The sequence below is a fragment of the Arvicola amphibius genome, chromosome 7 (genome assembly GCF_903992535.2).
Source record: "Arvicola amphibius chromosome 7, mArvAmp1.2, whole genome shotgun sequence".
NCBI lineage: Eukaryota > Metazoa > Chordata > Mammalia > Rodentia > Cricetidae > Arvicola > Arvicola amphibius.
The window spans coordinates 85405288-85425346 of NC_052053.1; positions in this window are offsets into that span (position 1 = coordinate 85405288).

A 20059-nucleotide genomic window follows, 5' to 3' on the forward strand; every position below is an offset into this window, starting at 1 on the left:
TTTAAAAGTGTGTGTGTGTGTGTGTGTGTGTGTGTGTGTGTGTATGTATGTATGTATGTATGTGTGTGTGTATTGAATATGTATATGTGCACATGTATGCCAATTTGTGAGAATGTATACTCATCTGTCCAGGACTGTGCAGATGCTAGATGCTGCCATACTATGATGAAATGATATTGGGTTGCTTTTCTAATTGCTATCCATGTTTTTCTTTTCTTTTCTTTTCTTTTTCATTCCTTTCTTTCTTTTACTCCCTTTATCTCTTATTCTTTTCTGTTTTCTTTTTCTTTTCTTTTTTCTTGTATCATGGTCTCTCACTAAACCTAGAGCTCACCATTTTCACAAAACTATCGAGTCAAGGGTTTTTTTTATACCATCTTAAATGTTTCTTCTAGTTCTAGGGTTATAGACAATAGCCATTATGCCAAGCTCATCCATGGGTACTAAGGACCTCATGCCTGCGTGGCAAAACTTTTAAGCAGTAAGTTGTCATCTATCTAGTGTAGTCTATTGATAATTTCTTGATAAATTTCCTTGGAATTTTACTTTGTTTTGTTTCAATTTCTCATTTTTTAATGTATATAAGGGTGAAATATGCCCTCCAGCTCAAAATTGGTATGTTTTATGACACTTAAAATATTGCTTTGCAACTGGATTATTGCTGTAGTTTATTTATAAATGATACATTTTATTCCTTCATGCTGTACACATTTGTTTATTCTCTGTCTCATTTGAGTTTAACAATTTTGTTTATTACATTTAAAACTTAAATCAATGCCTATTATCTTTTATATTTGGGACACTGTTAAAAACGGATGGTAGAGTTAAATCGTATTAACTTGTGTAAACAAGCACCTGCTTTAAATTATGAATTTTAAGCAAAATATATTCTTCATTGTGTTTAACAATGTGGTTGAATCAATGGAGAAAGCAGCAACCACTCATAAAGAACAGCCCACATCCCATCCATTAAGTTTACTTCCAAAAACTTAGGCATAATGAATCACTGTGGACCACAGGCCAGTTCATCTCATTCTGTGGTCATTGTGGTTGCGGGTGGCTGAAACGTTTGTATCTCCAATTAGCTGTGGAAAGAATACAGCAAGCAGAATTCTGAAGATTGTCCATATCCTTTGTAAGTTGTTTTCAGAACTGAGAAATGAAGGGAAAAAAGCAAATAGTTTTTTATAACTCTTTGGCTTATTAAAACCCCAAAGTTTGGCTTCATAGAAATTGGTTTTTTTTAATCCCTTTATTTTGCTCCTCCAACTTAGAAGGAACAATCCAGGAGGACATTTATGAGAAACCTTAAACTATATTGTGAGAAAACTACCATAACTATATTTTAAATGTGTTTGACAAAGCCTTAGGCTATTCAAAAAGTCAGATAAATGATGTGAAATTTCTTTAGCTGTTTTCAAGCCCAGAGCCATGAGAATAAAACAAAGCTTGCTGCCTTGAGTTGATTGTAGCAGCAGGAAATGGGAACACAAGACAAACTATAACCAGTTATTAGTAAAGAGAAGCAAAGGGGATTCAGAGGTCATACTGTCTTAAGAATGATGAGCATGCACATGTACTCTGAAAGGGAATATTTAATAGATGTTAATTAACAGACAATCATAATGATACAATGCTCAGTATTAATGTTTTCTTTGGTACAACTATTCAGAGTATTTGTATTTGAATTCAATGTTTAAGCCAGGAACATATAAATAATAGGGGTTGAGAAGCAAGACCTAATTTTATCTGATTATGGACGAAAATAAATGCTAATTGTAGACTGTATATAGCTTTAGGGCCCAATGTCGTTTCAGACTAATATATAAGGGAAAACATTTTGTAGGAGATCCAGTCACACACAGAAATCTCTAAGTACATTCAAAATGTGGAACTATATGTAGAAATGCAAAATAGTAGCCATGGAAGGAGAAAAATATAAATGCCTGCTGTCCAACTACCAAGTAAGATGAGCCTGGAGAGGAAACCTTTGTAAGCTCTGATTAACATAAATAATTCACTGCCTTTGTCGCTGGTTTTTAAAACTGTGAAGGTTTAAAATGTACATGAAACTTAGGTCTTGGACACAGACAGTACCAATCTGAAAAGTGATGGAGGCTCAGATTGCAAAGCAGACAGGATAAGCTGAGGTGAAAATTATTTCCCAAAGCGAGAACTTCTCAGACAGAACCCTCCTTCACGTCCTTTGTTCTTTGTCATTTAATTTCCCCTAAAGCTCACACAGCTTCTGTACCTCCCACAAATACAGACAAGAATGACATCTGTACTTGTTACAACAGTGCTTTGTTGATGGTCTAGAACCCATGTACTAACATATCTCCTGCTAACTCTGTTCTACCTTTGACTGTGAATTTGTTTCCTCTTCGGCACTCAGCTCTCTTCCCCTTACTTGTGTACCATATGATGTTATGCTCTCGAGCATTAATGCAGAATTTAAGAGAAGAGAGATGTTGGTGCTTCTTTATTTTTCCAGAATCTACTCCAGTTCAAAGCATAAAGAAATTGCTTAAAAATGACGGAATAGCAGAAGGAAAAGTAAGAAGGAATTGAGAAGCACATTGTCAAACAACACATGACCACCTCATGAAAATTAACTTTTTCTATTGCAACAATATTTTAAGTCTCAAAAATAATTCCATTTGTCTCTTGATATTGAATGGAAAACATAATAAAAATCAGAACAGACAGAATCATGGTTTACTGTAAGCCTGATCTATTTCTCCCTGGTTAGATTTCCTTTCATTTGTGCACTCTCTGATGATGTTTAACCATTTCAACAAGTATCACATAAATAGTAAAATGTAAGCAATAATTACATAGAAATGTTTTCTGGTTCAAAATATCATACTTTACAAGCAATATATATATGTATATATATAATCTCTACTTCCAGGTGAATAGGTATTTCTTACTGATTTCATCTAGGAGAGGTAGAGTTCATTTTTCAAGGATGTAGGCTCTGGTAAGTTGTCCAATCTCCAGTGGATGGCCCATAACCATCAGTATATACGCATCATATTGGATATATGTATATCCAACTGAAGTTGGACTTGAAATAGGGGAGGTAATATTATCAAAATATATTCTACATACACACACACACACACACACACAAACAAAATTCTCAAAGAATTATTAAAATATACTGTTGACTGAGGTTTCTGTCCTGCCACAGTCATTCAGTCGCAAAGAAATGCACAGAGGTCTACATTAATTATAAACTGGTTGGCCTAGTAGCTCAGGCTTCTTATTAACTCTTATTGGCCCATTATTTTTGTCTGTGTTAGGTACTTAACTTGGTACTTTTTACGGTGAAGCAGTCACATCTTGCTTGCTCTGTGTCTGGCTTCCTCTGTGACTGGGTGACTACTGCAAACTGAAACTTCCCTCTTCCCAGAATTTCTGTTGCTCTGCCTCTACTTCCTGTCCGGTTACCCCATCTATACTTCCTGTTTGGCTACTTTCCAATCAGCATTTATTTAAAATACAAGTAACAAAGTAAAGACCATTGTCCCACAGCACTCCCCCCTTTTTATAAACAAGAACTTTGAAATGAATCTCCTTTGTTTAACTTTTCTACTGACCATTATCCATAACAAATTATAACCAACACTCTAAACAAAGACAAACATCCATAATCCATTTTTTGTGAATGTGGGCATAGTTTTCCAGAGTACTTCTTGCTGATTCTAGGTGCTGATAATCTTATGGGGACCTAAATAAAATTTAGAATATCATCAAGTTCTGACTAGAGTCTCTTGTGAGGCTTGATCATCTCAAGTAGCAGTCTTTGAACTGTTCTGGATGTAGAACTCAGACATCTGGGCCATTTCTCCTAATTGGAGATTTCTCAGGAGGTCCTCTTTGGTCAACCTGATTTTTCTTAATGTTGAATGAATCCACAGTCCCTCCTTTCCTGTGGAAACAAAAGCAAAACTTCTTTTCCAAAGTAACATATCTTTTGACTTAAATTTTAAAGTCAAAGAATTTTCAATATCTATCTATTGGATTAATCCAGCAACATTTATAATCAAATGTCTTTTAGCAACTTATTGACACAGTCAATAAGACAAAAAGGCAGCCTATGGAATTGGAAAAAATCTTCACCAACCCCACATCAGACAGAAGCCCGATCCGCAAAATATATAAAGAACTCAAAAAAATTAGACATTAAAAATTTAAATAATCCAGTTAAAACATGGGAACTTAACTAAACAGAGAATTCTCAACAGAAAATTTTCAAATAGCTAAAAGATACTTAAGGAAGTGTTCAATTTCCTTAGCTATCAGGGAAATGCAAATCAAAACAATGTTGAGATACCATCTTACACCTGTCAGAATGGCTAAGATCAAAAACACTAATTATAGCTTAATGCTGGAGAGGATGTGGAGAAAGGGGAACACTCATCCATTGCTGGTGGGAACGCAAACTTGTGCAACCACTTTGGAAATCATTATGGTAGTTTCTCAGAAAATTGGGAATCAACCTACCTCGGGATCCAGCAATACCACTCTTGGGAATATAACCAAAAGATGCTCAATCATACTACAAATGCACTTTTTCATTATGTTCATAGCATCATTATTTGTAATAGCCAGAAACTGGAAACAACCTAGATGCCCCTCAACTGAAGAATGGATAAAGAAAGTGTGAAACATTTACATATTAGGGTACTATTCAGCGGTAAAAATGATGACATTTTGAATTTTGCATGCAAATGGATGGAACTCTAACCTGAGTGAAGTAACCCAGACTCCCCCCCCCCCCAATGAATATGGTATGTACTCACTCATAAGTGGATACTAGTTGTAAGCAAAGGACATTGAGCCTATAGTTCATGATCATAGAAAAGCAAAGTAATAAGATGAACCCAAAGAAAAAGATATATAGATCCACCTGCAAATTGGAAACCAACATCATCTCCTGACAAAATTGGGAGCATGGGGATGGTGGGTAGAAGGAAGGGGAGAAGGAGAGGGTTGAGAATTTAAGGGAATGGGATAGTCGAGATGGAGGAAGGACAGATGTGATTGCAAGGAAAGAGATACCATGATTGAGGGAGTCATTATGGGGTTAGCAAAAAACCTGGCTCTAGAAAATGTTCCAGGATACACAAGGATGACCCCAGATAAGACCCTAAGCAATAGAGGAGAGGGTACCGAACTGGCCTTGCTCTGTAGTCAGACTGATGATTATCTTAAAAATCACGATAAAATCTTCATCAAACAACAGATGAAAACAGAGGCAGAGACCCACATCGGAGCACTGGACTGAGCTCCCAAGGTCCAGTTATGAGTGGGAGGAATAGGAATATGAGCAAAGAGGTCAAGACCATGAAGGGTTTAATCAATGAAACAATTTACCCGAGCTAATGGGAGCTCACCAACTCCAGCTGGACTGGGAACGAACAAGCATAGGATCAAAGTAATCCCTCTGAATGTGATTGACAGTTGTATGGCTGGAGCAGACTGAGGGGCTACTGGAAGTGACACTGGGATTTATCTCTGCTGCATGTATTGGCTTTTTGGGATCGTATTCTCTTTGAATTTATACCTTGCTTAGCCTAGATGTAGTAGGGACGGGGGCCTTGGACCATCCACAAAGCAAAGTAAGTGCCTTACATTCTCTTAGGATTAGAGGGTGGTGGGTTGGGAGAGTGTGTGGAGGGAATGGGAGGAGGGGAGAGAGTGGGAATTTGGATTGGTATTTTTTTAAATCTAATAATTAACTAAAAACTCTTAAACAAAAACAAAAAAATAAAATAGAAGTGACAGTATATAGACAATTGTCCCAGAGCAATATACTTTAAATAATGCTTTGTTTCATAAACTTGCATCTTGCTTTTTCCCAAATATTTCCTTTAATTCTTCAGTCACCTATCACATGGTTGCTCATACATGAAAAATAAACATACCCAAATATATGTGAGGTATATTAAAATATTTATAGTTTACTGACTATACTTTTGAGGATATCCTGAACTTTTTTTTACATATAATTAAAATTTGCTATATAGGATTATTTGAAATTGCTCATGACTATGAACTTCACATTTTTCCTCCATTCTCAAACTTTTCCAGTACTTCATATGACAGTTTGCAAGGGAGACACTTGCCTTTCATTCAATAAATAATGAAAATAGACTTTCTCACAATCTCAATCAAAATGTAAATACTGAGGGAATTTATTTATTGTTCTATTCATGGTTTGAGAGAGGTCTATGAGATACTGGTGTTTTATTGGACTCTCCTTGCAAATTCACTATCAATACTACAAAAATTAATATTGTTGTTTTGATGGTTAATTAAACAGCTATAATTAAGTGTAAATTTTTTAACTTCAGTTAAAAAGTCAATAAAATGATAAGTTTAAACTGAAAAATACTTTGAAAAGTCAAATGTTATAACACTGATATTCTTATGAAACACAAGTAGATTGAAAAATAACTATCTATGACAAAGATAATGGATGCTCTCTTAAAAACAGACATCCTATTTTGCCTTGATTTGCATATTATGGCAAGTGTGTCCCTGCATATGGAACTCATAAATAAATGGGGCATTTCAGAAACAGTGAAAAGAAATTGTCACATTTTCCCACCCTGGTCATTCTTTAATGATGTTGAATTTAAAACATGAAATCATTTATGGGAATAAAGATAATAGATCTCTGGTAAAACAATTTTTCTTATAATCTTATCCATTCAAAATACTGAGCCAACCTTGTGGTAAGTCAGGAACGAGAGGGGTGCGTTCACTCATGGAAACGGTGGGACAGAACTAATGGGAGATCACCAACTCCAGTTGGAATGGGACTGATGGATCATGCGACCAAACCCGTCTCTCTGAGTGTGGCCAACAGCGGGGGCTGACTGAGAAGCAAAGGACAATGGCTCTGGGCTCTGATTGTTCTTCATGGACGGGCTCTGTGGGAGCCTTCTCAGCTTGGTCGATCACCTTCCTGGACCTGGGGGGAGTTGGGAGGACCTTGGTCTTAGCATAGAGTGGGGAACCCTGATGGCTCCTTGGCCTTGAGAGGGAGGGAGGGGAGGTATGGGTGGAGGGGAGGGGAGGGAAGGGGGAGAAGGAGGGGAGAGAAGGGGGAGAAGGAGGGGAGGGAGGGGGGAGGAGGAGGGAAGGAGATGGAAATTTTTAAATATAAAAAAATAAACCATGAGAGAAAAAAAAAAAAAAGATCTATATCTTGGGTCAGTAAAATGCTCAATGGGTAAAAATGTTTGACAAGTCTGACAATCTGGTTCAATCCAGAACCCACGTGGTAGAAGGAGAGAAGGCCAGCAACTTGTCCTCTGACCTTCACATGTGTGTGCACACACACGCACACAGATACCAATAAAATAAATATATATGTAATTTAAAAAAAAAAAAACAAAAAACCACACAGAGAGCAATCTAATAGCTGTGTAATAGCAGCAACATCAATGCAAATAATTCTATTGTTAGATTTCATATTAGTGACTATTCTCTAATAAGATTGTATATGCTATTTAACTTATCACATATACTATTTAGACACCACATCAAAATCCATGATTTATAATGATTTGATTAAATAATGTAGCATTTAAGTTATAGAGACAGGAGTCAGCAGCGGTACCAGATATCTGAGCTTCTTATAGCATGCATTTTAGAATTCCCTTGTACATCAATCTCAGTAGGACAAAGTAAAAATGACTCATAAATGAGCTCAAATGTGTATGGGAACCATAATAACAGTGAATAAATGCAGATTTTACTTAGGAGTGAGAGGGGCAGAACAGAGAGAAGAGGCATTCATTTCTATAGGAAATGTGTGCGGGGAAGTTACCTGAACTTCAGTAAAAATGGCTGTACCTTGAGCTCATAGCAGGAAGTTTTTTGTTTGTTCATTTGTTTTCTTGTCTATTTCTTTAATGAACCCTTTGAAGGTAAGTTGTAGATTGTATAAAAATGGGAAAGCAGTCCTCTGTCATGAAATTGCAGGTTGACTTAGATTCTGAGGAGTCTTTAAAGCATTAATACATTTAGGTAATCATGCCTGGTGTCCAGAAATCTTTAGGTAGTAGGTAATAAACTCAAAAAGTAGTGAACAGTAAAAGCTAATTGGATACCAGTATTGACTTAAGTATTGGCTGAGAGAAAGACGTCCACTTTGTACCCAACTGTGGTGTGTTGAGATGCACATTATATAAAATTTGGCAGTGCGCATATTTCAGCAAATACAATCCCTTCTTCCAATAAGCAAACTTTTGCTTTGTGTAAAGCTTCCTGTTTACAAGCTATCTTCAGTTATCACAATGATCTTTCTATGTGACATTACCATTTACCTTTCTAGGCCTACAAAGAAACTTAGCTATTGCTGGACAATTAGTAATTTAAAATTAACAGCCAGATTTGACAAAAAAATGTACATCAGGTTATCAAATATCTCACTACAAATCCATGTTCCTAATGACTAGACCTTCATGTCAGAGTATTGTTAATTAATTAAATAAAGAATTGCAATATAAAAACAACATGATCTAAAATTTCAAATCATTGCACTAGGAAAGAAAGGGGAGGGAAAAGCAGAAAAAAGAATTACTTACATACATTTAGGTATCTTATTCTGTAAATTATTTTTTTTTCAGATTTAAGTAAGAGCCATTGGAGTAAAAAGATGAAGCTTTGTGTAGGGTGCTTTAGGGGTAAAGAATAAATATCTGCAGATGGCCTTGTGTAACTGACAGAAGGAAGAGTTGACTTTAGAATCTTATCTTTAACATTCCCAGTGGATTAAATAGCTAACAGAATGAATAAGTAAATTCTGTGTGGAATAAGGGAGAAAAATCAGATCAATGGCTGCTCTGAATTATCATAAATAGCCAAATACGATAAACTCATTGTTGTTGTTCATATTACATCTTTCCTGTATACATGTGCAAAAAGAAAGAAGAAGGAAATGATGGCTTGCTCTTAAGAGTAAAAGTAACCATTTTGTTTATAAGTACAGTTGATAGCATACATGGAAATATTCTGTCCATCAGTTTATGTATATATGAAAAATAACCTTTTAATGCTACTGGAAAAATTATGATAAATCATTTGGCATTCCTATAGACAGTCAAAGCATGGATTGTTTTTAGTAGGCATATTAGATATAAGATATTCACATATATGGGACTATTTCCAGAAGCTATAAATAATATATAGTGTCAACGAAAGATTGTTAGAATATTACATTATATTGTGTTATCTCATAGCTGCTATATTGTTAAAGCCAAAGACATTTTAAAATAAAATGGTCTGATATACTGATATGCCCTAAAGAGTTATTAGAAAGAGAAAATATATGGTTGAAACTACTGGTGTTTTGTTCCTTGTTTTAAAGTAGGTAGAGATTTGGGGAGTAGAAATGATGAAGGCACAGCTGTCTTTTCTTTGGTACCAGGCACAACTCACTGGCTATCTATTTTCTCCACATCTGTTTTTCTGGCAGTCTTTGAAGCTGTCATGTACATAGCTAGCAGAAGCTTTGAAGTCAAGAAATCCAGACCTTCTTCCTTTACATATTAGTGGTAGTAATTCTGTAGTTGCACATGGCAGACTATACAATTAAATATCTTAATCTTATCAGTGTGTGTGTGTGTGTGTGTGTGTGTGTGTGTCTGTGTGTGTGAAGAACAGAGGGTGAATATAGTTTTCAAAAACTCTGTTGAAAAGTGAGTAGAGAAATGGCCCATCAGTTAACAGTACTCAACTACTTAATTTCTCGTATTCACATGGAGGCTAACAGCTATCGGTAATCACAGTTTAAGGGTATCTTTGTCTGGTTTGTGAGGGCATTCACACACATTATGTACAGAGATATATGCAGGCAAACACTCATACACACAAGCAAAAATAAATCTTTCAAAAGCAGCAAAAAAACAGTGTATTTTAAATCTAAAGGTACATAGAAGAAACAAGGATTTGGTGGGGGTTGGGGCTTTCTTCAGAGACTTGTATACCATGTCACTGAGAAACAGGTTTTTCTGTATAAAACTAGAAATGAATATATTAAATAATTCTGCCTCTAAATCATTTAGTATCATGAAAAATCAATTATAACACCAAGACACTACCCTGTAATTTGGGGTCTTTCCAGTGTCTCCTATGGTGCAATTCAGAATCATGGCTTACTCTTCATTTTGGGTTATAGAGTCCATTGTTATTCCCCATTATTCTTTGGTGTGAATTTCATTCAGAACTTCAGATAGGTAAGATTTATAAATTATATCTTATTTAATCTATTGTCCACCCTGCTTCCACATTAATCTCCTGGACCCTCTCTTTGTTCGGAATCTTTTTTGTAATGTCAAGATGATAAACACACTTCAATGCATCAATAAAGCAAACACATTCACAGCTCCTGAACATGAGTCTTAATTAACTGTCATTACTGTCCAAAGACTTGAGATGGAGAACACAAGAACACACATGGTATTGTGCTTCAGTGGGATTCACTGTGAATTCACTGATGTGATTCCCAATATTAAGAACATCTGCCCCTCCTGTGTTCTATTTTGTATTCTCCTTTTAAATGATAAGCCTTCTGCAAGTTCTTATTCATATGCATGCATTACTGTAAAATTTATCTTTTCTCCCCACCATAAGGAATAGAAAATGTCTCAACATTTGTTCCTTCATGATCCTTTACAAGAATGCCTCTTATACAGCATCATTTTTGTTTCAAATGTTCAATAGAACATATAAAACATGACATAATCAGAGACTAATATGTATGGTTGAAAGTGCAAAGTTAATAACCATGGATATTTATTAATTTTCCTGGATACATTTATTCAAGTTTTGTTCCAATTTTCTTAAACCAGGTAACTGTTGATTAATGCCACACATGCAATCTAGAAAATAAGTTTCAATAGAAATGATGAAGACATATTTTAGCTCACTTACTGAGCTGATTAGGTATCAAGCCAACCCCAGTTACCCTTCCTCAATGTTGGAGTTATAAGTTCCATTCTGCAGCTGGCTTTCTACATGCATGTGCAGATACAGTCTCAATTTCTTATGCTTGCATTTCAAGCACTTTACCAATTGAACTACATCTCCATATTTTTGACACATTATTGTAGCTTTATAACAGTGAACACACAATCTGTTGAAACTTTTATTTTGGGGTTGACTCGTCTGTTTATTTTGGTGAGTAAAGAATCATGCAATGCAATTGGAAAAATTCTTGATAGCAGGACAAGAGAGGACAATCCACAAATATTAATGTGCTCTTAATAATAACTTTGTCTATCAAGTAGGATAGAAAAAGACCCAAGGCTCAAAAAATAAAAAATCAGTAATTAATCTTGAAAAAAATAGAGATACAAACTCTTAATTTTGTAATATTTTAGAATAAGAAAAACAAAATGATTAATTTGTTTAGTTTTCAGTTACAGAAATTTGCAAGCTTTCTTAGAAACAAAGGCACACATCATTTTTAATAAAATTAGGAGCTTAACACCAAAGGAAAGTTAAATCAGTTTCCATATTTAGGAAATAGCACAGCTTTTCCTTTATGTGTTGACATGCACTACAAAATACTCATTTTTCTTTGCATATATTTACTTCAATCACATTATTTCTGTAATAGATAACCCAAGGGGAAATGAGTCTGCATCTTGCCACTGCAGTCATGAATAGAGATACTTCACACTAATGTTGGCAAGTGTGATATGAAATATTGGACATCTGTGTAATGTAAAGAGATTAAGCTGACAATCATATTTCTGATACAGAGGTGTGGATTCCAAAGACATGGAGTAATAAGTAATGATGACAGAATAATTCAAACACAGCACTAAGAGTACATTGAAAAATTAACTAATTCTCATACAAATGTTTCTTTATGAATAACATTCAGTGTTTATGTGCCTGTTTTAATTATTTTTAAGAAAATAACATAGTAACAATTAAACCTTTTAATGGGTTTAACTTTTTTGAAATACCTTAAAAATGATATAACTTTAGGTTTTCTATAGGTCATGCAGCAAATTTTTGTGAATGCCAATTGATATGTCCAACATATGAACAATCCTCTTCCATCCTTTAGAAATATTGCTCTCTCAATAATAGTATTAATGCTTATAAACCTATGTCATCTCAGGGAATTCCTCATTGTCCCTTAGACTCATTCTCAATATTTTCACTGTAGCAGGGGCTATTCCAATTGTATTCTACACCTTGCCTTAAATGACTTTCTTAGACCTCTATGCCTCACTTCTTCCTCCTACACTGATCTTTGGAGATTCCTCAAATGCCACTTCTTTTCTGTTCTAAATGAACTGATAGCTATTCTTTTAGCATCTGGACCAACTAGCTACATGTGATAACTTTGTTTCAAATCAGATTTACCAATGTGGACACTTTTGCATAAACACCACATTTCTAGTACAGAACCCAATTTAACCTCTGCCTCTCCAAAGGCTGCATTTACTAATACCTGTGGCTTATTACTCATGGTTGCAATTCAGTAACTTTAGTAACTATTCTATTTAATGCTACATGCCAGTTAGTAGTGAGCTTTATGTCACCTTGAAGATTTTCTATTGCTGCAGGTTCAAACCAGGCAGTGATTTAGACAACCAGATGTGATATTTCTTCCTGAAGGCACAGCTCATACTCACTTTAATAATACATTGTTTTCCCAAATGAAACTCTGCTGAGGTGCAACATCTGGTTTCTGAAGAAAGGCCAACATAATTTACTCAAATCCCTGGTGTGATTTACAAAAGCACGAAAGAAGGTGGAACATTCTGACACGTAGAATACCAACGGGCTGTGTCTACATTGGCAAGGGTTTTCTAAATGGCTCATTTAAAGCAATCAGGGAGTCTTTTATTTGGTACCACCCTAATAGCCCAAATGTTTACATTTCTAAATGAAAACCTTTTTTCTTCAGCTTAAAACATTTTCAAGAAAAAAAATATGCCTTGGCCATCGAAGGCAAAGACAATACTTTCCTTTAAAAAGTCGAGATGGTAAAATATTTCACAAATGCTGCACACACTGTGATGAAAATATAAGCATCTGATAAATGTTGGGGCTTAAAGTTCAAGTATTAGAAAAAATCATGGGTAAATAGACAAGTTCTGGGATTCAGGGAAGACCCTGAATCTTGTGTGGCAGTGGGGGAGCGTTTGAAAACATATGCAGAGTACAGAGGTAAACTGAATGCTGATAGGGAGCATAGCATCAGGATAATTGAGACCAGTTGTCACATGGCTGCCTAAATTTACAAATGGCCAAACATAATTGCAATACATCTTTTTTAACCCATGTTATTTTTGTTTTATTGAGAATATAAACTCAAGTTCCAAAGTAATTATCAATAAATTAATATTTATTAGGGATGTATTATACAATGCTATAAGCACTGCTAATAAAAAAAGGGTACTTGGGTTTTGGTGGTAAAAATAACTTACTCGAATCGGGACTTTTGTTTTTTATTTATTTATTTTTAAACTAAAATGGTATGTGGAGACACAGGTGGCTCCCACCAGGCTACCACCAAGTTTTCTGCTCATTGACTTCATCATAACAAAATCAGGGATATCATAATCAGCCAAATATAGTAGAGCTAAGTTTTCTGCAACAAACAAAATGAATAATTTCCTGCAAAAATAAACAGGAACTATTATTTTAGATTCAAATGTGATACAACAGTAAATCAATGAAAAGAATGCAAATGTGGCACAATAAACTTTAAAATTAGTATATATAAAACTGATATAAAGAATCCTTGATGCCACCATGGATAATTACATATTCCCTGATGTGGACATACCAACCAAGAAATATTTCTGTTTATTCATATAAGGAGTTTGTGTGAGTGTGTGTGTGTATGTGTGTGTGTGTGTGTGTGTGTGAAATATAAAGGTCATTAAATATGTGACACACATATTTGTATTAGTATGTCAATGTAATATTTGCATCTATTTTAATTTTAGGACTGATTGAATGAATTGAAAATTTTAAAATATATTATTTTAAAATGTTAGACATGTTATAAGTTATGGAAGAAGTCACCACAGTAAATTATCTGAGTTTATTTTTTACAATCACAATAATTGCTTGTTCTCTTGGAGTAGATTAAAACAAAGAATTATCCACTCAGTTCTATTGGACATAGGATAACAACACATTTGTACTTCTTCATTTTAATTGTCCATATTCACTCATCTTAATGTGTATTTATTTATATGTGAATATTCTACTCAAACCTCTACTAAAATTTTGCTTTACCTCATAGTTTTCTTATATTTTTAAACAGCATAATTGATTACCTTGTATAATATATGTCAATATTTAGGGATCACACAAATGTTCTTGACAGTTACTAAGCGTGCAATATAAGTTACATGTTTCAACGAGAAGACAGTTTTCCAAACTCCACCACCTTCTCATAAATTACCAAATTCTTACCAGTTCCCCACCCACCCAAGCCCAAGTCTCTTTTTTTGGAAACAAAAAAAAAAACAAAACAAAACAAAATTTAAAATACATAAAATAAGAAAACATAGTATACTAGGAAAAAACTGAGACCAAATATGCTACCAAAAAATCTTAAAAAATGGAGAGAAAAAAATATAAAAATATACCATTGAGTTCATTTTATGAGAGCTAATTATGGGCATGGGGCCCAACCTTAAATGTGGTTAATATATTATATGAGTACATCAATGCCATAGACAAGAACTAACACAGATATTGACAACTAGATAATATACGGAGGCTGAGGCATTTTCAACACTCATCCCTAAATGTATGTCTTCATCAAAGTCCTCCCCTTATTAGAACTCAGGAGGCTATGCAGAGTAGGAGGCAGAAATATTGTAAGAGCCAGAAAGGATGATGACTCCAAGGAAACAGTATTTACCAGACACAACAGAACTAATGTACATATGCACTCATATGTACATGAGACTGTGGCAGCACGCATAGGACCTGCACAAATCCAAGTCCAATGGGGTCCAGTACTGAGATGGGTAATTGGACTCAGGTTCGCATCTCAAACCAAGAAGATAGCTGCAGTTGACATACACCTGCAGAGGAAAATTAGTGTTCCCCCAATAAATTCTCGCAGTTTTGCTGTCTTTGGGTGCTTTTATAAATTTTAATTAACATATACAGTTCTTCACTTTCCCCATTTCTTTCCTCATTCTCTCCCTTCCAAAGTCTCCTCCCTCTAACTCCTCCTATACAGTGGAGGCGGGGGTAAGTGTGGTGTGTTTGTGTACATATAGATAGATAGATGTAGATTGATATGATTGTGTGTGTGTGTGAGGGGGGGGAAGTATGCTACTTGAGCTGACATTCTTCATGTAAGAATCATAAACGAACAAAATTCCTAGTACTAGGCATGGGAAAAATAAAACACTCCCTGTAATAGTTGTTCAAGGCAGTCTATGCGACTCCAAAAGCAGCACAGTGTTGTTCTTTCCTGTGGTTGCCTCCACAATGTTAAAAGTAACCCCTTATTTCTGAAGACACTGGACACTCGGTACACAGGACTGGCATTATTTGAGCTGGATCTTTCTTAAATGCCTCTTTATTACTGTCTAACTTCCATAGTATCAGAAATGAAAGATAATAATTTTATGTGCACACCCACAGATCGTTTCTTAGATTATTTTACCAAAAAATAACTTGATAGTTGCTGAAGAAACAGCTCATTGCTAAAGTGCCTGTCCTGCTGGCATGAGGACCTGAGTTCAAATGCTCAGAATCCGTATAAAAATATAGAAATAGAAATGCATGCCTGTAGTGTCAGTCTAAAGTAGCAAAAGATTGGTGAGTTATTGGTCAGCAAGTCTAGTTAAGTAGATGAGATTCAAGGCCAAAAAGGGACCTTTTGTCAAAAATTAAAAATGGAAAATAGCTGAGGAAATAGAGCTGTCGTCAACCTTGCAATACATATGTACACACTCATGTACATGTGTGTTCGCAAGCAATGTGCTCACATATGCAGCCCCACACCAACAGAAACGTAAAGCCTTATTAATTGTTATATGATTATTTCATGAAATATTTGCTTTTTATGCATATGTTTATATCCTGTTTACTCTGTTTTTATTTTATGAACTATTATCCTTTTCTTCATAAGACAATATTCACTGACTCATTTATTTGAGGATACTGCTATCCCAAGATTTGTTTCTAGAAGTTAGGGAGGTAAAAACAAGGCACTCAAGTTCAATGCATTTATGCTGTAGTGATACGGAGAGGAGATATACAAATGAACAAATATATAATGTACCAGAAGAAAGTAAATTGTAGAATGTGTCTATGTTCTTCAAGAAAACAGAACACACTGTGTATGTGCATATGATTGAAAAATATTTATTTCTGAAAGCGTAACCACCGGGTATGGTAAGATGAAAAATGTTAAGTTGGACCAGCTGGTGAAGTTAATATCACAATCTCGAGTGTGAAGTCTGAAGAATATATACAGACAGTGAGAGCGGAATTTCTATTCCATCTGAAGTCACAATTCCGCTTTCTCAGAAAACTCAATTATTTATGGTCATTAACAAATTGGAAAAATACATGCACTTCTTAAAGCCTTTTTTCTATTGTGAGCTGATTCTAAAATATAACCGTATCAGCAAGCCTTCAACAATGATGTGTTAGGGTAGTGTTTGAACAAACTGATTATGACATTTTTGATATCAAAAATTAGCAACAATAGGGTTTGGAAGAAAGGAGAAGTGTGATAAAGAGTAAAATGAGAAAAGAAAAGTCCTTCTTCAAATAGGCAAGTCAAAGAACTCTTCTCTCTTAAGCCCATGTACATACAGTTAACTAACTACTCTGAGGAGCAAGCTATGGAAAACATTTGGATAAAGAACTTAACACAGAAGAAGTCAACTCAAAAAACTCCACAGAAGGGTCTCTCCTGTTACATAAATATGAGAGAAGAAAGACAGCTACATGCACTGAGAAAGATAACCTAAAAGAAAGAATAAAAGAAAGCTCATACAATACCGTTTTTTATTATAAGATACAGAGCCACTATAAAGTATTAAGTAGAGGATGGTTGTAGCTTGCAGGGATAACATTGTATGGATTCCTTTTCTAAGTCTCTCTCTCTCTCTCTCTCTCTCTCTCTCTCTCTCTCTCTCTCTCTCTCTCTCTCTCTGTGTGTGTGTGTGTGTGTGTGTATGTTACAATACCAGGGCAAATGAATGTAATCTAAGCATAAAAATAGAGAATCACAGCATACAGTTAAAAGCATTTATTTCTTCTGTTTTCTTCTAAATTGCTGAGAAGGAAAAAAAAAAGCGGTTACCATTACAGAAATGAAAGTCCAAGGCAAACTGGAGGTTCCATGATAAGCAAGAATCTAGAATACACATTTGGAGCTATTTCCAGAATGTCTAAGCAGAGATGCGCCAGAACATTAAATCAATGAAGACAGACATGACACAGGTCTCAGAATATTCAGTGTTTAAACCCATTGCATTGAGATAATCACTTGTGTTGATATAAGGGGAATTTGATGTACTAAAATACATCATTAGGCTGAGTTTGGGAAAATGAGAATACAACAGATCTAACAGTAGCAGCACCAGCAGCACGGTCACCAACAAATCCGAATCTGCTTGAACACCTTTATTTAATCCAGACGTTCAAACAAGTGTATGCCTGGAAGATTAGTTCTGATTGCTTTGCAATTTGCTAAGCGATTCTCCTCAAATAAAAGGGTTTAGGTCACAATGCACTCTGGCAGTCCTTCTGCCTCTCTTTGGAAATGTTAATGAGCACTTCTAAATTGAAATTAGTGAGAAAATCTACCACCAATTAAGCCATTTTCATTTAAGTGTAATATTATTTTAAAGTTATTTTAGGATGACAGCTGAATAGCTCTCTTCCTGACATAATTTTCTGCATATTGTTTTTTTCATTTCATGCTTCAACATTGAGTATTATTTGATTTGACACGTGTTTAACAGATAACCATCAATGTTTTTTTCAAGTTTTGTGGATTTCAAGTAATGGGCTTGAGGAGAAAGCCTTGGGGTAATGGTTCACTTTATAAACAAATACAACTAAATAATTTTTCTTTAAATTTATCCGTTCTTTATGTGTCTTATGACAGTATAAAATTATTTCCTAGTCTAATTTTAAGAAGTTTATTATCAATTTTGTTATTATTTTTGTATAATTACAATTTTATTACATTAGTTTAATAATTCTAAAGTTTTACTGGTGGAGGTGTTGGCGTTTCAACAAATAGTATCATATTGTCTAACTGGTAGAGACAATTTGATATCATTGCTAATGTTGTTATATGTTGTTCCTTCTCTTGGTTAATTGTTCTGAGACTTACAATAATGTTCAAAAGAGGCTATAAAAGGAGGTTTTCTCTGTGTGAGCCTTGTCAGTTTGGTTGCTCACCTTCCTGGACCTGGGGGGAGTTGGGAGGACCTTGGACTCAACATAGTGTAGAGAACCCTGATGGCTGTTTGGCCTCAAGAGGGAGGGAGTGGGGGTGTGGGTGGAGGGGAGGGGAGGGAAGGGGAAGGAGGAGGGGAGGAGATGGCAATTTTTAATAAAAAATAAATAAACTGGAAAAAAAAGGAGGTTTTGCCCTTTTCCTAATTTCAGAAGAAATAATTTTAGCTTCTAAAATTTGATCATGATATTAATTCTAGAAGCTTAGTCCATTGGATTGAATTTTTCTACACCTAACTTTCAGATGGTCATTTTTTTGTGTGTGGAAAAATATTAAGCATGCCTTTCTTGAATCTGTTAATGTCATATACTGATTTTAATGGGTTGAGCCATTCTTGTATTATAGAAATAGCTGTCATAAGTCCAGGTTCAGAGCACTTTAGTGGGCTTAAGTTGAGTTAGATTAGCTACCAAATTGTGGGTAACTTTTGCATCTATATCATGATTCTGTAGTTTTTCTTCCTATAGCCCTTATCTGTCACAATTTAAGTCTAACAAGACCTCATAAATTCAGCTAAAGTAGAACAGATACGATCTAAATCTTGAAAATTATAAACTTCTTGTAAAATAAATTATAGAAAACACAAATAGGAAATATTTCTCTCTTCCTTGTAGGAGAATAAACTATAAATGTCTATATTGCATAATGTAACATACAAAAATCATTGTTTTACCTAGCAAAGCTTATACGGTCTTCTCTACAGAAATCAAACAATCTTCTAAATTCTTATGCAAGTAAAATACTGTTGCTAATCAAAATGATTTTGTACATGAATCATGGCTAGGTCTATAACATACAAAATGCATGGCATTAAAATACACCTCAGTGATCTATGACTAAAACAGCTTAATTTAGAAATAAATACAAGCCTGCACCCAGAAAAGAATAGAAAGCATAGAAATAAAATCATGTGTTTATGTGCAATAGATCTTGACAGAATTTCCATTAAAAAATATGGGCATTCCTTAATCAGGCACTTGGGAGGCAGAGGCAGGCAATCTCTGTGAGTTCAATGCCAGCCTGATCTACAAGAATTAGTTACAGGACAGGCAGCAAAGTTACACAGATGAACCCTGTCTCAAGCAATCAAAAAAGTATGAAAAAGACAGATTTTTCATTTAATAGTATTTAGGAAAACAATATATAAATGTGAAAAAGTGAAGTTTCTAGCTTAAGCCATATCATACACAAAATATCAACTCAAGAACAGTAAAGCACACATGGTGGGTTTGAAATGAAATATGAAAGTAATTTGCAAAATGTTTGCTTCAGCATCAGTGTTTTAGGTCTAACATAAAATCCAAGGCATTAAAGCAAATAAAGAAGGCAAATGCGAAAGAAACTATAGCATAGGAGACCATAGAAAAAGTTAAGATGATCTAAGCAAAGAGAAAACAATTGGGGCCACCTTATTTGATAAGGAACTAGTATAAAAATGTGAAAGAAACTGAGAAACCAAGGACAACGGCAATGAACATGAACTCTACAGCATGGACGGGCTCACTGTGAGCCTTGTCAGTTTGGTTGCGCACCTTCCTGGACTTAGGGGGA